Below are 17,685 nucleotides of genomic sequence, written 5' to 3'. Positions count from 1 at the left end.
TCTCATCTATTGGAATTCAGAGTGAATCTTTGATGCTGTGTTACCTTCCACTCAGAATGATTCTGAGTTACTTCACCAGAAACCCATGTATCTGAAACTCAGCTCCCCACAGGAACAATATGGCAAATGACCAATTTTTGTCTATTGCTAAAATTACTGATGTACTAGAAATATGCTTTTATTCACTATGAATAAGGTTTATGACATTCATATTGGATACACAGTCATTAAAGAGATTTTAATTTGTGAGGTTGTAGCAACACTTCAAAGATTGTCTTATTGACTATTGACCCATGCTCTGGTTTCCCCCTATTGCTGCTGCTGCAAGTTGAAAGGCTTGTCTCGAAAAAGGAAGCGCTTTGCTGGTGGCAGAAAAAAAAAGATTGTGCACACGCGACACAGTCTGGGCTACGGATGAGAGAAGAAAAGTCAGTGGAATGGAGGACTAGGAGCCAGGAGACGAGAAGATGGGACAAAGAGAAAACAGAGGGACCAAGGCATAAATCGAGGAGAGGGGATAGAAAGAAGACAGATCAGTGGGAAAATATGAGGGAATTTTGAGGTTCTAGAAGAGACCAGTAACAGTGAAAAGGGGAAATAAGGAAACTAAGGCACAAAGGCAGAAACCACTGACAGAGGGAAGGAAATTGATGGGCAGAAAGAAGAGACTGCAAGGTTGAGGAAGGGAAATGATTAGTGAGGAAGGGGATGCTAAAGAGAATACATACTAAAGGGAAGGTGAAAAATATGTCCAAGTTATCCAAAACAAACATAGGTCCTAATAAGCCATCATAGAAGTTGCTGTACCCTTTATGCATATCTAGGAGAAAAAAGGTTTTGGTAAATTGTTAACTTTGATAAATTCCTCATAATTGTCATCCACCAAAACATAATTGGTCATTGGGTAAAATGGCTGGCTTTCATGAAAACATCCCTGGAAATTTATCTCAGAAAATGAATATATTTCATTACAAACTTTTAATATCATGACTTGAATATCATGGTTTTGAACATCAGTGTGGGCGTCCATTCATCATTTGCCCTACTGTCATGTAGGTTCTGTTCTTTCCTCTTAGTTCCATCCCACCATTGTCCATCTCTTTCTTAAAACATGGCAATAAGGAATAAAGCTGGCTATTAAAAGTTATTGTAGATCCTAAATGGCTACTGCAGGAATCTTCCAGTTCTCATTTGTGGTATCTTTTTTACAGTGCTATAAATTTCTAATTAAAATAAAAGTGCTAATAGCTAAGACTTTAAAACTACTGCATAAGTTAGATAGTCAGGACATTATCTACTTTTTAAAATTTTTTTAGTGAGGAAATTGGTCAAAATGTTTGTGTCTCCCCAAAATTCATGTGTGATAATCCAAAACCTTGAGCATTAGGAGGTAGGGCCTCTGGGAATGGATTAGATCACAAGGCAGAGACCTCATGATGGGGATTAATGCCCTCATAAAAGAAAAACATGGGCCTGGCACGGTGGCCCACACCTGTAATCCCAGCACTTTGGGTGGCCAAGGTGGGCAGATCACAAGGTCAAGAGATAGAGACCATCCTGGACAACATGGTGAACTCCAGTCTCTACTAAAAATACAAAAACAAATTAGCTGGGCGTGGTGGTGCATGCCTGTAGTCCCAGCTACTCGGGAGACTGAGGCAGGAAAATCTCTTGAATCTGGGAGGGGGACGTTGCAGTGGGCCAAGATCACGCCACTGCACATCAATCTGGTGACAGAGCTAGACTCCATCTCAAAAAAAAAAAAAAAAGAACAGAGAGAACTGGTTATCCCCTTCATTATGTGAGGACACAGCAAGAAGGCACCATCTATGAACCAGACAGGGAGCCCTTTCCAGACAATGAATCTTCTGGTGCCTTGATCTTGGACTTCCCAGCCTCTGGAACTGCAAGAAAAACATTTTTCTCGTTTATAAGTGACCTAGTTTATGTTATTTTGTTATAGTAGCCCAAACAGACTAAAACAGTGCTCAAAGAAAATAAATAATTTGTTCAAGGTCATAAGATAAAACTTAAAATCTGGAATCTCAAACCAAGCCTTCCTGCAGAAAGGCCAATGCTTTTTTAAAAATATCATCCCAGTACACTGTTTCCAATTACTTTAAGAGATTTACAATTCTCATAGCATATGTTAAAAAATAATGCCAACTTCAACTGGGAAAATATAGTAATTAGGATATGTGTTGGATGAATAAATCTAATCAATCAATCAAAAGGCACTATTCCACATTTTCTCCATGAATATAGATGTCTTTTAGTTTCTTACAATAATCATTCTGTAACATTCTGTAACTTTGGGTTTTCAGGCCTAAGTTAGATAACCATCATCTTTTAAGAGATGAATTAGCTAGAAGATGCTATGAGAATAAGGATTTAAAGAAACATATTGATTTGGGAATGCACGGGTACAGTCTTTAAAAGTTCTAGTATTATTTTGGCTTATTTAGAAGAAAAGTTTTATATTTACAGACTTCCAAAGTCAGCTCTAGTTATGCTCAAAACTGTAAAATGTCTGAGATTGCATTCTCTTGTTAGCCAACAAGTTACTCTGTTACATTTTCATGAATATTGGTGCAACACCTGGGATTTCTAGGTGAGAGATGAAGAACAGTTTTTTACCCACATCAGTAGCAGTAGTCCAAGTATCAGCATTTTTGGGCTGGTTACCCAAGCCTCAGTTAACACAGGGTAATGTGAAGAAAGCCAGATGACACAAGCCCACACAATGGATTGTGTTACAGGAAAGGAACCCAAGCTTAGAGAATCAGGAGCTTTAATGATGGCAGTAGTTGTGTTTACCATTTGCTCCAGAGACATTTTTATTGTATTACATAGTAAGCACGGCTGCACTTTGATCTAAAGATTCTCTCTGTCTTCCAAGGCACTATGCCAACATCCAGAACAAAGGGCAGTCAAAGTTTTACTCATAAGATGTGCACAACCGCTAGAAACCCATGGAGAATTGTCTCCCAGCAGATTGATCCACACCTGCTTCAAGCTGCCTGCTAGATTGTTCCAAAACTTGTTGTTTTATGAGTTGGACTGTTTAGTTAAGAATCTAACTACCTCATATGTTCCTTAGTCGCAAGTAATTTTACTGGGAGTATAGTTTCTGTTATTCTCTCCATGGAATTTCATTGGGAAAAAAAAAAAGTCAAGCTGCCATGATAAACATGAATTTAATCTGTTTGCTGAAACTATTTCTCCTCAAAAACAGAAACATTGTTTCCTGAAGGTTCAAACTTCACTCAGTTTCTCTGGTCAACACTGTTCCATTTCAGACTTCAAGTGGTCCCATGTCGATTCAACTTTGCTACATGCCTTCTTGTTCCCTAAGATGTCAACCTTGATAACTGCTCCAGTAGATCTGTTTTTCTCAGTCTGAGATTTTGTTTTCTTCCTCCAGAAACTCAGAGACCTAAGTCCTGGAACTACCCTTATCCCGCTGTCTGGGTCATGCTCCAGCTGTGAGCATTTTCTGACTAGTTGCCTCCACTGTCATCACATTTATCCTGCTGCCACTCTCCTTGGACCTTTTCCCTACCATTCTTTTGGGTTAATGTCTTCTGTTTGGGCATTAACTAAATTCCTTTGCATGATTTTCTTAATCACTGATCTGAGGTACCAGCTTACTACTATCACACTCCCCATTTATTTGTTTATTCAACAAGTAGTTCCTAAAGGACAACTAAGTTTGCAGATCTGAGCCAGGATGTGATTTTGCAATCGAATCCCAAAATACTATAACTGATCCTGATTACCTGACTAGTACTGTCTGTTATCTACCGCTGGGGAGATTTCCAGCTCCTTCCCTGAGCAGTTTCTGTGCTCTGGGTCTGGCTCTAGACCTTAAAAGTCCACTCTGAGAAATATCATGCTTTGTTAGTACTAGATCATCCCTTAAATTCCCAATTTCTTTCATAGTTTTCTGTTTGAAAGACTTTGTTCTGAACATTTTAATAGCACTGGATGTTGCAACCTTTAGTTAAATTTCTCATAACAGTTTTCTTGTAAAATACTGGAGAAATCATGATGTCATCTGCCATAGTATGCTCAGTTCATAGTTATTATAAGGTGTCACATATAAAATCTAGCATTTTCACTTATACAATGTAAAAATTGTTTTCCAATGTTAAGGTCTTCTAATATTTTGAAGTTAGATTAAATTTTCGTTAAGGCCTTATTCATTCTTGTAAAATTCCACAAATGGAACTACCTACATATATTCACATCCTCACAAGTCTCCTCTTGTCTACAAAACAGTCCCATAAAGCTATCTGATTTAAAAACGTTTTGTTTCTTAAAATAGCTTCCCTTTTCAGGTTGTATATGTATATATTTAAGAGTGTCACTTTGTGTGTATGTGTTCCCTCTGATGTGAGTTTTTATGCTTCACTGCCAAAGTAATACTTGCCCATTTCTATTCAGTTTTAAAGGGAAAAAAAATGATTTACTTAGAAATATTCACAGTTTAGCAAAATCTGAGCCCTAAGTATAACAAAATGTTGGAGGATTGTGAACACAATAACATAAAATAAACTGTAAAATATGTGCTAATATAATCAATATGTATCTACCATAATGTGGATAATATATACTCTTATTAAAATAGGTTATCTGATCTACACAGGTCAATGGTTAGAAAAATAAAATCTTCATCACATAAACCACAATTCAAAGCTATTTTGTTTACTAGTTACAGAAATTAGCAAAGGTCATCATAACCTCATGGTAGTTCAATTCTGCCAGAAAAGCGCAAAGCCAAATAATCAGGAAACAATTTCTATTTTAAACTGTTCAGGGCGCTAAGACAAAGTACCACAGACTGGATGGCTTATAGACAACAGAAATGTATTTCTCACAGTTCTGGAGGCTGGAAGACCAAGATCAGGATACCAGCATAGTTGCATTCTGATGAAGGTCCTCTTGCACATTTCGGACTGCCATCATCTCATTGTATACTCACATAAAGGAAAAAGACTATGGAGCTCTCTGTGGTCTCTTTTTTAAGGTCACTAATCCCATTCATGAAGGCTCCACCCTCATGGCATAAGTTATATCCCAAAGGCACTACCTCCTAAAAAACATAGTATGGGAGGTTAGGATTTCGAAATATAAATTTGGAGGTGGGGATGTGTGAACACAAACATTTAATTCATTGCACATGACCCTAACAGCAACTAATTCCCCTTTCTTTTTTCTTTTTTTTTTTTTTTTTGGGGAAAGATCTCTCACTCTGATTTAGCCTTGACCTCCTAGGGTCAAGTGATCCTCCCTCCTCAGCCTTCTGAGTGCTGGGACTACAGGCACGGGCCATGACACCTAGCCAGGGGTATTTTTGTATTTTTAGTAGAGACGGGGTTTCTCTATGCTGCCCAGGCTGGTCTTGCACTCCTGGGATCAGGGAGCCAGCCACCTTGGCCTCCCAAAGTGCTGGGATTATACGCATAAGCCATGGCACCCAGCCAGTCCCCTTTTCTGTTAAATGGAATGCATCTCTCAGTCTTTAATTTTAACCAGATTAAAGGCATTGCCCAAAACTTATTTCCAAGAAGCGCAAATCCTTATTATGATGGCCATGCAAATGAAACATAATTTGTCCAAATATTCAGTTCAACGTGCACAAAAAATCCTTCCTCTGATTACATTTTTGTTACTACTGGCCTCCTCCCAATAGAAACCACATTTTATAGGTAAAACCAATACTCTTGATTCTTTCAACTATTTTTTTCCTTCAACTATTTTTTCCTCTTTCATGAATTTTCAAAAACTACCTCAAATCTTTTGAGAAATAATAAATTATAAATGGATGGATGATGCTGAGAATAGATTGGTAATTGAATACAGAGATAAATAATATACCAATAGAAAGAAGAAAGTAGATTATAGATGGATACATAGATATATAAATACATAGATAAATATATGAGTGACCCAGAGCTATTTAATGAAAAATCTGTCTTTCCTCAATTATGTGCCAAATTACTTCTGTCATGTATCAAATGTCCAAGTACAGGTTTGTTTCTGAGCTCTCTGTGGTTCTGCATTGTTCTATTTGCCTACCTCTATCTTAATCACTGCAATTTATTATATATGTTGACATCTAGTAGAGCAAGTGATTTCATCATTTACTTATTTGATACATGTATTCTCCGTTCTTGACCCTTTGCATTTACATATACATTTTAGAATCTACCTTCCAACTTCTACCAAAAAAAATTTTATTGAGATTTGATTCCCCATGAAGAGCTTTCTAAATTATCTCAGTAATGTTTTATAGTGTTCTACATTGGTAGTCCTGCATACTTTTAAATAAATTTGTTCCTAGGTATGTTATGGCTTTTATACTATTTGAATACTTCTAAATTTTATCTTCTATTTCTTGTTTGTATGTAAAAATCAAATTGATATCTTCATAATTCACTTTAATTCCAGAAAGTTTGCTAGACTTATTAATTCTAATAAATAGTTTGTGGGTCCTCTCTGAATTTCTATTATCTTGTCTACTATGAATAACATCAGTTTGTTCTTTCCAAACTTGTTTTGTTTTGTTTTTCTCTTGTTCTACTGAACTGGCTAACACTTTCAATACAATGTTGTTCATATGTGGTTAAAGATGAAACAAATTTGGAAAGTATTCAATATTTTCAACAGTCATTGTATTATTTATTGTTAGTTTGTTGTAGGTACCTAATATCTCCTCCTAGCTTGCTTAGTTTCTTTTTGAAAGGATACAGAATTTTTATCAAATGCATTGTCTGCATCTGTTGATATGACTATATCATTTTTCCTTAATAATCTAATGATGTTGGGGATTTCATTAACTGATTGTTCAAAGTCAAACTATGAATGAGATCCTGGAAGAAATCCAACTTTATCATAATATATTATGCCTCTACAAAGATTGATATTCTGTTTGCCAACATTTGCTAATGTTTTGTTTAGAGATTTTTTTCATCTTTGTTCATAATGAGATTGGCCTGTAGCTTAACCTTTCTTGTACTGTCCTTATCTGGTTTTGTTATCAAGTTTACTAGTCTTATTATATACTTGGGAAATATTCCCAATTTTTCTTTCCTCTTGAATGTAAGAACTCATTAGAAAAGCTAATTTGACCTAGATGTCAGAAAATGCTGATTACTGATTGAGTTTCCTTAATGATTAAGAATTGTCCAAGTTTCTCTTTCTTTCTAATTTTGGATTAGTTATAATTTTCAAATAATTTTGATACAATTTTAAATTTATTGATATGTTACTAATAATGTCTAATCATTGTTTAGCTTCTGCAATATCCCTAATATTGTACTTTTCTCACAGCAGACGTTGACAGTTTGTATCATTTCTTTATCTTTTGCTCATTGTCATCAGAAGTGTGTCAGTGTTATTTGTCTTTTTTAAAAAGAGACTGGTATTATTCAGTCTCTCTATAACTTCTGCCTTATATTTCATATGTTCTCCCTTCCACCTTTAATGAACTTTTTATCTTTTTTTTTTTTTTCGAGATGAAGTTTCACTCTTATTGCTCAAGCTGGAGTACAATGCCACAATCTCAGCTCACTGCAACCTCTGCCTCCAGGGTTCAAGCAATTCTCCTGCCTCAGCCTCCCAGGTGGTTGGGATTACAAGTGTGTGTCACCATGCCCAGCTAATTGTGCGTGTGTGTGTGTGTGTGTGTGTGTGTGTGTGTTTAGTAGAGACTGAGTTTCACCATGTTGGCCAGGCTGTTCTTGAATTCCAGACCTCAGGTGATCCACTCGCCTCAGAATCCCAAAGTGCTGGGATTATAGACGTGAGTCACCGCACCCAGCCTAAAAATCTTAAAATGGATGCTTAGTTTAATTTTTGACTGTTTTGAATACATACATTTAAAGCTCTGAATATGCCTCTACAAATTGCTTACTGCAAGTTTTGGCATATAGTACTTTCATTGTTGTGTGGATGAAAATATTTCGACCTTTTATTGTAATTATTTCTTTAAACTAAAGGTTTTGGCAATTCCTAATTTATCTTAAATTTCACAATAGAACTTGCATTTGTCATGGGAAAAGAAGAAACTAGAAGGGCTTACTTATTGTGCCCTCGTATGAATCATATTCAACCCCTTCCTTTGTTAGCTATCTTCCTCCCCAACCTACTGGGAGCTCGGATCGGTAGTATTGTTTAGTTTCCATTTAGCTGCATAGTAATACTAATTAACTTATTAATTAAACTCATGACTTCTCCATCACTTTCTCCTATTTTCTCAGCTATCTTAAACCTAGAAATAACTGGTCTTACAATAAACCCAGAAGTAGAAGAAAGATACAGATTAACAATAAAAAGATTCGATAAAAATCCTTTTATATTAACAAATATAAAAGATTAACAATAAAAAGATTAACAATAAAAAGCTCTGATAATTCCTTTTACTTAATAATACAAAAATGGATATAGAAATTTTATTACTCTAGTTAAGCAAAATATTTCTAATTATAATAACAATGGATATCTGTTAAAATCAAACTGAACTCTATTGGACCCCTACCTTACTTTATACACAACAATTAATGTGAGTGATTGTCATCCATAGATTTAAACATAAGAGTGAAAACTAAAAGTCTTATATAATAAAATGTAGGAAAATGTATTTGTAACTTAGTGGTTCACACAGATTTCTTAGAGAATTCCCAAAAACAGTAATCATTAAACAAAAGGATGATAAATTAGATTTCAGCAACATTAAAAAATTTCTACTTATCCAAGTCATGATTAAGGAAATGAATAGGCAAGCCACACTGGGAGAAAAATATGTAGTACTCATATCTGACAAAGAACTTGACTCCAAAATATATAAGAACTATTATAAATCAATAATCAAAAGATTAACACAACTTAATAAAAGAGCAAAAGAAGCAGATACTTCACAAAAGAAAAGGTATAGCAATACCCAGTGAGAAAATGAAAAGGTGCTCAACATTATCAGAAAAAAGGCAAATTAAAACCAGATAAGACTCTACTTACCACCTACAGAAATAATTAAAATGTAAAATGACTGATAATTATCAATTTTTGGCAAGAAAGTGAAACAAATGAACCCTCTCATATACATTGCTGATGCAGGCATAAAATGTTGGAACCACTTTGAAAGTCTGTTTGGCAATATATTTTAAAGTTAAGCACACAATTACCATACAACACAGCAATACCACTCATAGACATTTACCCAGCAAAAATGAAAATACATGTCAAAGGAAAAACTTGAATTGAATAATTAAAACAGTTTTCATCACAGTATCCCCAAATGAAACAACCCAAATGCTTACAGAAAATGAATTAAATGTTTTATATTTATATGATGAAATATTCTTTAGCAAAACAATGAAATGAACTACTGATGCAAGCAAGCAATAAGGGTTAATCTCAAAAGAATTCTATTTAGACAAAGAAGTCAAATTGCATACTATATTATTGCGTTTATAAATTTAATAAAATGCAAGAACAAGCAAAGCTAATCTATAATGATAGAGGTAAAAAAATAATGGTGCCAATGGGGAAAAGCTGTGGAATTAACTTGCAAGGACTATGTTAGAACACTCTGGAAGGAGAAAAGTGTTCTAATCCTTGATTGATATGTTAGTTACAAGGATGTTGGTTATAGGTATATACAATGGCTAACATTCAACAAACTTTATACTGAAGGTTTGTACATTCCACACTGTCCATTTTATCTCCATTTTAAAAATGAAAGTTCAAAAGTATCTTCCCCAATTTGTGTAACTATCTAAAAGAAGATTTAGAAATGTGACCCAGAACATTACCTCACTGATTACTATACTGGATAACAATATAAAACCACTGGAATCAAAGGGAGTTGTATTTGAAATGAGGCTTTGGACATGAACAGACACTTCTCAAAAGAGGACATACATGTTGCCAACAATCATATGCAAAAAAGCTCAACATCACTGAAAATTAGAGAAATGCAAACCAAAACCAGAATGAGATACCATCTAACACCAGTCATAATGGCCATTACTAAAAAGTCAAAAAATAACAAATACTGGCAAAGTTATGGAGAAAAAGGAATACTTATACACTGTTGGTGGGAGTGTAAATTAGTTCAACCATTGCGGAAGACAGTGTGGCAATTCCTCAAAGACCTAAAAACAGAAATACAATTCAACCCAGGAATCCCATTACTAGGTATATACCCAAAAGAATATAAATCATTCTATTTTAAAAAGACATGCACACATATGTTCATTGCAGCACTATCACAATAGCGAAGACAGGGAGTCAACCCAAATGCCCATTGATGATAGACTGGATAAAGAAAATGTGGTACATATACACCATGGGATACTATGCAGCTATGAAAAAGAATGAGATCACGTTCTTTTCAGGGAGATGGATGGAGCTGGAGGCCATTATCCTCAGCAAGCTAATGCAGGAACAGAAAACCAAACATCACATGTTCTCACTTATAAGTGGGAGCTAAATGATGGAAGCAAATGAACACATAGAAGGGAAAAACACACACTGGGGCTTTTCAGAGGATAGGGATTGAGAGGCCTGAGAAGATCAGGAAAAATAACTAATGGATACTAGGCTTAATACCTGGGTGTTGAAATAATCTATACCACCAACCCCCATGACACAGCTTTACTTATGTAACAAACCTGCACATCTGCACATGTACCCCTGAACTTAAAAGTTAAAATAAAAAAGAAATCAGGATTTGGCACTTAAAACCCATATCAACCCAAGCAATTCTTTTGTTAAGCCACTTTACTATTGAAGTATGATTGCCATACAGAAAATTGTACATATTCAATACATGCAACTTGATGAGTAAAAGAATATGCCAGTAAAACCATCTCTGTAGTTTATACCATAAACCTATGTGTCACCTCCTAAAGTTTCTTTCTGCCCTCTTTATTTTGTGTGTGTGATAAGAACACAACATAAAATCTACACTATCAGAAAATTTTTAAGTATACAACAAAGTATTGTTAACCTCTTTAATAATAATGTTAATTGTTTGTTGTAAATATTAATTAATGGATAATTTACTAAAAAACTGGGAGGAAAATCTTACCTATTTGTTATTAGAATATGACCATTATGAAAAGATGAAAATGGCATGGGTGTAGCATGATCTACTATTTTGCCTGCCTTTCGGCTATGGTTTTAAAATGTTCCCTTAAAACTCAGGTTGAAATGTTAACTGTCATTGTGATAGTATTAAGATGTGGGACCTCTAAGAGGCATTAGGTCATGAGGGCTCTGCACTCATAAATGAATAATGCCATTATCATGGGAGTGGGATATGAGAGCCTGACTCCCTTTTTTCTATCTGTCTGTCATGTGCTTGCTGACTCTGTGATGCCTTCTGCTATGTTATGATACAGCAAGAAGGACTTCACCAGTTATGACCTCTCAATCTTGGAATTCCTAGCTTCCAGAACCATGAGGCAAATAAATCTCTCTTATGCATAAATTACTCAGTCTATGGTATTTTGTTATAGCAGCAGAAAACAAACTATGCCTTACTAAATTGTTCTTTGGGAATTAAATAGGACTGAATCTACCCTCCAAGTTCTAGCATGAATACTTGACCAAGACTCACTCAGTAAGAGTAATTGGAACACTAGTCACAGTAAAACATTTGTAGAGGTATTCACACAGCTCAAGATAAAACTCAATACTCAAACAGGCTGAAATTCTTTGGGAAAAGCTTTTTTTCTCTCTAAAGGTTGCTAAGTTCATCTTTGAAAATAGTTGGGATAAACTTACCTGAGGATGAAATCAATAAAGAAGAAAGAATAATTAAGAAATTGGAAAGTATCATTTGAGAATTTGAATCTGTTATGTCTAGACTTCTTTAATTTAAACCAGTTTAAGATAACCTACTCTCAATTAATGTCCTGATATAATAGTAAATATGATGTCATTCACAAATTTAAAAGCAGCATTAAAAAGTAGCAATCATATTGTGCTTTACAGTTTACAAAAATGCTTTGGCATACATTTAATTTTAATCAATTTTTACAGAGACTTGTTAAAGTAATTTTATAACCCATTTTAGATTTGTAATAATTGAGATCTGAGAATTTTCCAGCACCTCATACTTTTAACTAATAAAGCAGAAACTTGAATTCCTGACTTTAAAAGGTATGTCATTTCCAAAATAATATAGACCTTTATTAAACATAATTTCACTTTATATCTTAGTGAATTATCTGCTGTTTCTCATAATAATATTACTGTCTTCTGTGAACTATTGTGAGCTTGGTTTGGCAAGAATTCTTCAGCAACGCAGGGCTTAGTACCTTCTAACTGTAGTGACTGCTTCCACAAATCCTGTTCACATAGTCCTCTTCCATGATCTGTAAACATTCATTTTGTAGAAATCAAGTTGCTATATTCTTTTTTAGAAATCTCTCAAACATCAGTTCAGAATCCTAATGTCTTTTCAAACAGTGGATCCTCCCAAATGTTTGTTCAGAATTCTAATATCTTTTCAAGAAGTTGAAGCTCCAAAATATTAGTTCAGGATCCTGCATCGTTTTCAAGCAGTGAAGCACTTGTAAGTTTGACTAGAATTTAATCTCACATAGCTTTTTTTCTTGGTTTCTGTACATCTGTCGTTAAAATATTTTTGAATATATGGTTACTTTCTGAATGCACATTATCGTTATTTCTAGCACCCTATCTTCTCTTGTGTTAAGGCATGTGTTATCTGAAGAACTATTACCAGCATCATTATCATCATCATCATCATTCTAAACAAAAAAAGCAAGAACTCTTCTTTTTAGATCACAATTTTCAAAGCCTTAAATGGATGATGGATATTGAATGCTTCCCTGTAGAGTGAATGTAGCTTATTAACACCAAGAATCTCATGAGAAAGTCAACTCTTGGTTTTACTCAGCAGTTTCTTCCCATTTCCATTTATGAAAACATGGGTAATGGTACTTTCAAGTTTGTCAACACAATATAAATGCTGTTCTCAATTACTTTCTTTTGTTTATTTCTTTGGCTCTCTGTTTATCTTTGCTAAACAGAATGCCGAGAGGTCCTTTGAGACCCACTTAGCCACTGCCCCAATGTTAACAAACGAACCCCAAAAGTGTTAACTGCTCAAAATCCACATGAGAGACAAGCTGTCAATTGGCATCATTGATAGGTTTTAGGGATTAATTGAGCAGAAGTTCAGAATGAGGAAGTAGTATTCTGGCTCTGCCTTTATGAGGTCTTCTCAGTGTGGCTTCCTTATCCCAGAATGAAAGTAGAAAATCTGTTCCTACTAAAAATAAATGGAGTAGATCATTGGAGTGTTTCATAGAAGGAGAAAGACATGGTGAAGGGTGACAAAGGAGTTGTGTTGAGAGTTCAGGCTATCTGTGTCACTTGGCTGTAGTCTACAACAATAGGCATGGCCACCAAAACATATCAAATAGGCAAAAAGAGGAGACCCAGGAGGGAGAGAAAAGCACTTCAGGAGAGTTACAAATTGTCTAGGAGCAATCCCACAACGCCGCTACCACACATTCCCCTGCCATCACCAAGAAATGTAATCCCCATAATCATAACATGAGCTTTTCACATTTATTTAACCAAGAATACTGAAATCTGCTGCACATGCAATAAACACACCTAAATGCTGTTTAGCCTCTTCAATTGCAATGTCCATCAAAATTTAGAAAATAGACACCATTTGGCTATATTACTTGGTTTTCTGCTTGTTTCCAGGAAGAAACTATTCTTATAATCTTTGCACTTCTGTTTAAAGCACTATTTTCAACACCAGGCACACTGGATCTTGAACCAAATTCAGCAACAGGAAGGCTATATCATCATGGGGTGGAGAAAGTATAGTCAGTGCTCAGGGGTACCTGATCATGATTTCTGCCTCTAACTCTCCAGGAATCCAGATAATGATTCTTCTTCAACAAATAGTAGCCTGTCAGCCAAAGGAAGGCAGTTTCAAAAGGGGCATAAGAACCAACAGTGTCAACAGCATCCGAAAGGATGAGTGCTGAAAATAAAGCACTGGGTTTACAGCTAAGTAAATATAGGTGTCCATCGGTGTAATTTAATGATTTAGGGTGAGCATAAAGTACATGAGCAATGCAGCAACATAGACCTCAGCTGTAACAAACTTACTGCTTCCAGTCTTTCCTAACTCCAATCCATTATCCAACCACTGCCAGAATATTCTAAGTGACCATTTTATTCTCTAACTAAAAGTCTTTCCATGGCTTCCTATTTGTTAAATCAGTATACTATATATCTATTCTTAGAGAACCTATTTATCCTTCACTCTGACCCTTCAAGTGCCCATTTTTACATAAAACTTTTCTTGAATCCGCAGGTAGAATTGAAAACCCTCTTAATTTGTTCTTCACTATAAACCAAGACACAATTTTCTCCTATTACTGATAGCCATTATTGGTTATATGATGATATTGAATTGCCCCCAATTCAGTAATTTATATGTTTCTATGCTTACTTTTCTTCATATACTGACCTCCTTCGGGCAAACACAGTGTCTAGTACATCATAGAAATCCAATATTTAATTATGAAATGAATGAGAGGGAATGGGAGAGAGGAATAAACAATAAAGACGGATGAATTAACCCTGGAAAAAAAAATTTGCCTCCAAACAAGAAGGAAAGAGAGGAGGATTGGTAACAGGAAACAAACTAAGGTAATGATACAACAGGAAGCCAAGCAATAAAAAAGAATCAAATATCAACTCCATGGAAAGCTAAAATCTGTAAAGAAATATTGTGTACAGATAAGGTGAACTTGAAGCTGGTCTAAGCAATTGTATCTCTGTGTTTATCTCCAAATTTGCCTGAAACTATGATATTGACTCTTGGCCAGTAATGGGATAAAATGTGCTACCTTGGGATTTATAATGTGCAGTTTGCATTCTGAAACTTTTCTAGTGGCACTCACTAGCAAGTTACCTACACTGTTCCTTGAGAATGTAGGTTGATGATCTGCATCTGCTTAAGCTAGTTACACAGCCTGATTCTAGCTATTGACTAGTTGAGTATAAAGATTTATAGGAAACTTGTGCTTGGCAGCCCTAAGACGAACATATTTCATACATACTTTGGTGAATCATGATCTAATGACAAAGCACATTCTGTAAAATTGAGAAAGACCATGGAGACTGTGCCTGGGAAGCTTAAAGCTCTCCAATGTTTTTCTGTGTTGTCTTTCTCCCACGGTATCATACCCTTTACCTTTATTAAAGCCTAATTTAAGTATACCTTGTGGAGTCCCTTTAAAATAGTTCTCTGACCCTGTAATTGATGCAATTGGCACAGTAATCAGAGTATTGAAATGACCTTTCTCTCTAATTGTAAATGTTGGCTAACAATTTGTTTGAGGAAAAGAAAGATGAGGAGTGGGAGATGATGAACTTTTGATGATAGTCTGACTCCTAGGTCACTTCTGGCTTGAGTCAGGCAAAGGCTGAAACCACTGATGAAAAGAAAAGCATATCAATGGAACTTGGAGGTGGTAGATTCTGAACCAAGGGAAATAGCTACGTGGATTAAGAAAGAAATTCAGACAGGGGAAGTCAGCCAAGAATTTTGTAATTTTGCCACTTTGAAAAAACTGAAAGTAACAGAAAGAACTGAGGCTGCCAAGTAAACCAAATAATGGCTGGTGATTCTAAAGGGAAGGGAAAGGGTGCCAAAAGGGAATTAGGAAGATATTTATTTTGCTCAAAATGTGACAGTCTGAATGAGGATCACTAAAAAGAGTATACAGGCTGCAGGGTGAGGAAACCAAAGACAAATGACAGGGGTATTCAGTCAAAGACCTAAGTCATTTGTGGAATGTTATAAACAGCTTCCTGGGAAGCCTTTGCTAAAATTATGTTTATGCATTCAGATCCAAGGAGGTACTTCCTTTGCATTATATACTGATCAATGGAAGAGTATGCTGTTCTTATTCAGAATTCTCAATTAGTTGCAGTCTTTACAGAGATGTGTTAGAAAGTCAAACTTGCAATCTGTAGAGGTGGATAAAGGCAAACTACATAAAATATGTATAAATGAAAAATTAGATACTAAATAAAATAATCCTTCTAAAGCCTCTGAAATGTTGAAAATACCAGCGACTCTGGATTGGTTATATGATGATACTGAATTACCCCCTAATTTTATGCGTTTGACTCAAGTGATGATTGATGTTATAATTAAAGAGTTTCCAGATGCTTGGGCTCCTTATGTTACTCTACAAACGGATGAGCGGGATTATGTAAAGGAAGCTGTCATTGACCTCCTGATTCAGATTCCATAAGTAGGGCTAAATGATGGGGAAAAAAATCAGGATTATTCAGAAGAAAGAAAGAAAAAAGATAAAATGGGTTTTAAAAAAGAAACTAGAGATATTTAAACTGGGTAGAATACAGTCACATGATTAATTTAAAAAGATACAGACAAGGAGGGGCTACATGGAGTAGCTACTAAAATTTTAATGGATCATTGTAAGAGATTATATGATCAGGCCGCTTTACCAACTCTTCCATTTATCCTTGCCTTGATGAATTTTAAAAAATCTAATGATGACATAAAAACAGAATCTGCAGTCTCTTCCAAGGCAGTGTTGTTTAAAAGAGCAGGGACTGTTGGTGCAATTTCAAAGCAGGCAAACAGTCAGCTCAGGTCACCATAACAAAATACAGTCTAGGGGCCAAAATATGGACTAGGTGCTCAAACAATAGACATTTATTTCTCACAATTCTGGAGAATAGAAGGTTAAGATCAAGGTGCTGCCCAATGTGCTTCCCTGATGAGGGCTCTCTTCTGGCTTGCAGATGGCTACCTTCTTGCTATATCCTCAAGTGGTGGCTTGACAGAGCAGAGAGAGAAAGAAAGAAAGAGAATAAAAGGTCTAATCCATCTTCTTCTTCCTACAAGGACATGAATCCCATCATAGGAGCCTCACCCTCATGTCCTCATCTAAACCTAATCATATTCCAAAGGCCCTATCTCCAGATACTGTCGCACTGTGGTTTAGGACTTTGACACGTAAATTTGAAGGGGAAAATATTTATTCCATAATAGTATCTAAGCCCGTTTGCATTCGTATGCATAGAAATCATCCAAGGTAGTAAAATAACATTATTGGAATTCCTAGACACTGATGCACAAAATCAGAACATACCTAAGCCTGCCAACTAAAAGGTAAAACACAATGTAATTAATTTAGCAGAACATGGTAAAATATTTTAAAGTAAAAATATGGTTCAAAATAGGAATTAATGAATGAAAGTTATGTAAGTTTGTTGCATAACTCCTACCGGAACATATTACTGAAATGAATATGATGTATGACTCTGGGACTCTTGTCTTATCCAAATCAGTGGAAACAGAAATGTCATGCAAATCTGCTATTCATTCTCTTTTAATTGGGCATGTTAGATGAGACCTTTAGAACTACATAAATCCAGTCAAGTCTTTAATATAAAGTAATATATTAGGTTGGTGCAAAAGCTACTGCAGTTGCCATTAAGAGTCATGGCAGCGGGGCACAATGGCTCATACCTGTAATCCCAGCACTTTGGGAGCTGAGGTGGACAGATTACCTGAGGCCAGGAGTTCAAAACCAGCCTGGACAACATGGTGAAATTCTGTCTCTACTATAAAATACAAAA

This window comes from Sapajus apella, unplaced genomic scaffold (assembly GCF_009761245.1).
Source record: "Sapajus apella isolate SASKATOON/1434 unplaced genomic scaffold, GSC_monkey_1.0 scaffold28, whole genome shotgun sequence".
Lineage (NCBI taxonomy): Eukaryota > Metazoa > Chordata > Mammalia > Primates > Cebidae > Sapajus > Sapajus apella.
The sequence above is the reverse complement of the archived record's forward strand: the minus strand, read 5'-3'. Positions refer to the sequence as shown.